The sequence below is a fragment of the Asparagus officinalis genome, chromosome 5 (assembly GCF_001876935.1).
Source record: "Asparagus officinalis chromosome 5, Aspof.V1, whole genome shotgun sequence".
In the NCBI taxonomy this organism is placed as follows: Eukaryota; Viridiplantae; Streptophyta; class Magnoliopsida; order Asparagales; family Asparagaceae; genus Asparagus; species Asparagus officinalis.
Window position 1 is genome coordinate 47,084,922 of NC_033798.1, and position 3,145 is coordinate 47,088,066.

The 3,145-nt window shown below is 50.6% G+C and overlaps 1 long non-coding RNA gene across 1 annotated transcript; it reads left to right on the top strand.

Annotated features, from left to right (window-relative positions):
• Positions 1,711 to 2,069, top strand: LOC109842691. Its single transcript, XR_002247348.1, has 3 exons — positions 1,711 to 1,783; positions 1,856 to 1,927; positions 1,997 to 2,069. It is a non-coding gene; the product is annotated as an uncharacterized LOC109842691 (long non-coding RNA).

A 3,145-nucleotide genomic window follows, 5' to 3' on the forward strand; every position in this document is an offset into this window, starting at 1 on the left:
CTTGAAGCAGTTTGCCAGCTACTTGTTTCAGAACTTGGAGGGTGATTCTAGTGCGCCCATTCATGAATTGGACGTGATGACTCCTTCGGCCGTTAATGAGTTGTTGGAAAAGGCTGAGGCTCGTTCCTACACTACCGGCAGTGCTGAGGGGGCTTTTCCCGCGGGGACAAAGTTTCGCTCTTTTCTCCGCCGCGCACAGAGGTCTATAGGGTCCCGGGCGCTATTAGCAGGCTACCTTGCCCTTTGGTTGAAGAAGTGTGTCGTCCCGCACCAACCTTCTGACGCTCTACCCATCGAGGTGCTCTTCCCTGCAGTTCAGCTGGCTTATGGGAGAGAGCTTTCCCTGCTCCCAGCAATGGTTGCTAGTATCCATTGCGGGCTCAGGGGTCTGGTTAGCAGTTTTACACATATGGGTTCTGAACCATCAGCTGAGCTGGTTTGCCCAAAGGTTGAGCTCCCTTACGCATATTTGATGGCGTGGCTCGTTCTTCACCGTCCCGACTTGCAGTTTGGTTACGACCAACTGTATGTTGGGAATCCGAGCCGTAGCCTTCAGGTTGAGGGAGGATTGATTGATGGCGTACGAGCGTGGCTATGGACGATGGTGGGATGTACTGGAGCTCGCTTTGCTCTTCCTTCGTATAGGCGTAAGCCACTGATCACTTTCCTCAGCTGCAAGTGGTTGCTTTCTGCCTATGAGTCCATCAGCGTGAAGAGCCTCTCAGAGTTGCAGTCCGAGTATGCGGTCCGGGCTGCTATGATGGCGATTCGCAAGGCTGAGCTTGCTCGGAAGCGGAAAAAAGGGCATGCCAAATCTCTTCTCACAGACGAAGAAGAGCTCCTCCCTACGGATGATGATGATGAGACCTCTGAGGAAGAGTGTGTGGATGTAGATACCGGCAGAGGGGATCTCGATACCGGTTTGTCTTGTCTCTTTTAATTTTCCTTTTCCATAAATGACAGCTCTTTTTCATTGAAATGGCTATTGTCATTTTAGGTAGGACAGCCGGTGATCATGAGCCCTCAGCTCCTACACACGTTGAAACGTGTGATAGGCCTGCGCATGTTCGACCCTTTGGTCCTCGGAGGGTTGGTGCCCCGAAGAGGAAGAAGACTGCCCATAAGTCCCATGACGGTCAGCGTCCCTGTGGAGTGGACTTAGGGAGCACCGCCGATGGAGGGGGAGGTAACATTCAATTGCTCTCGCTTCAAGGTTGTTTACCTTTTGGGGATTTGTGAACATGTTTTGTGCTTCAGGTTTCTTCGAGGAGGGCGAACTCCCACCGGGTTCGGCGTCCCCTGGCGTTGACAACATGGATTGCTTTGTGCAACAAATGTGCGACGCTTTTCACGATGGGTCTTTGGGCATCGACCTTAACATCGATCTTGAGCAGATAAATAATGTTGAGCCTACAATCCCTTATTCAGGTATATTCGCATCCAATGTCATTTTCCCTATGCAAGGTGAAGGAAGATTTCTCGTTCGAGCTTTCCTCATCTTTCAACATTTGGGTTACCCTGCAGATGTTGCGATGGAGGGGCCAAGCTTCTCGAAGCCGGATGCCGGCTTATTAGCTGACATGCTGGCTGAGCAGACTTCCAGAGGGACCGAGAGACCATTCTTCGGGAATGATTCATCTATCGGTATCTATCTGATTTTCTCCCTCTTGCCCGATATTTCATCTGACTAATGAATGATTGATTATAGCAGCGTCTACCATTGGAGTTAGCCCGGTATCTATCCCTGGCATATCCAGTTTGCCTCAGAGCGACGGGCTTGCAGGTATGTATACGATTCAGGGATATTGTACTTTCCTATGTTTATCTGTCTTTTGACTAATGAGTGCAATCATAGGACCAGCCGCTAGGACTGATTCTCATATGACTCCTGACATCCCTCAAATGCCCGCGGATAATGGATCTACAGGTATGCAGATCCCAATTCTTCTTATTCGTCTAAATTTTCATTTTGACTAATAAGAGAGTGTCATCATAGGACCAGCCGCTTGGGCCGATACCTTTATGACTCTTGGCATTCTGGCTGCATCTGAGGACATGGAGATTGCAGGTATTCATACGACCTTCTTATCCCAATTCTCCTTATTTGTCCAAATTTCTATTTGGTTAACATAGGAATGTCACTGTAGGACCAGGCGTTGAGCCTGATACAACTACAGTTCCTGGGGCTGAAAATCTTCATGGCAGCGGTGCCTCCCCGCCTTTGCCGAGTGGTGTGAGCAATCCGCCTACAGGGGCTGACGTACCCTCTTCTGCTGCTATCCCAGAGCCTGTCAGACCTCAACCCGAGGGGACGTCTGTTGGTGTCGGTATGTTCAGAATTTGCCTTCTGACTTTCCTTTCCATATTCGATAGTTCACTGAGCTTCCAAGTTGTTGCTTGTAGGATCTCGATCTTCTTTGCACGAGCGTGTCCGTAGCCTTTTGGCCGATACTGATCCTGACGGAGAGGCTTTCCGTACGGACCTCAGCTTCTTCACCGCCTGGTATAATGGCTTGATTGAGAAGCTTCTTCACCGAGGAGGCGGCTTCGATCAGTTCCGGCGTTCCTTCTCTCGTCACATGACGATGATGAGGGAAGAAGGATACCCGGAACTGGCTGATTCCTTCACTGCTGATTTCGCTACCCTGGAGTCAGAGATACGAGAGCTGAAGGAACTGGAGGTTACCGGGGCTTCTTCTTTCGTATCCTCTGTAGGCATCGAAAATTGCCTATAGTTCTCCACAACCGGTTCAGTGTTAACGAGCGACGCTGAACGTCACCATCCAATCCACGTGAGCCTAATCGACGTCGACGAACGACTGAAGTGAATCGACGAGTTACATGAACGGATAGGACTTCGGAATCACGAAGACCCGGACCAATCGGGAAGCCCGGCACTGTTCACAAAAAGGACAACGCCCGTCATGCCTCGACCACTCTACAGATAATCCAATCACCAGAGCGGGTCAAACTCTTCGTCGCGCATCCAACGCACCCGGAATCACTCAAATCCGAATCCGGACGAAGAATATACAGGGGAACCAACAAAACACCTAAACGGAGTCTCGGCAAGCTCGAAACACCCGAGGGGTGTCTTGGCAAAACCAAGACACCCCAGGGGTGTCTCGGCCAAGCCGAGACACCC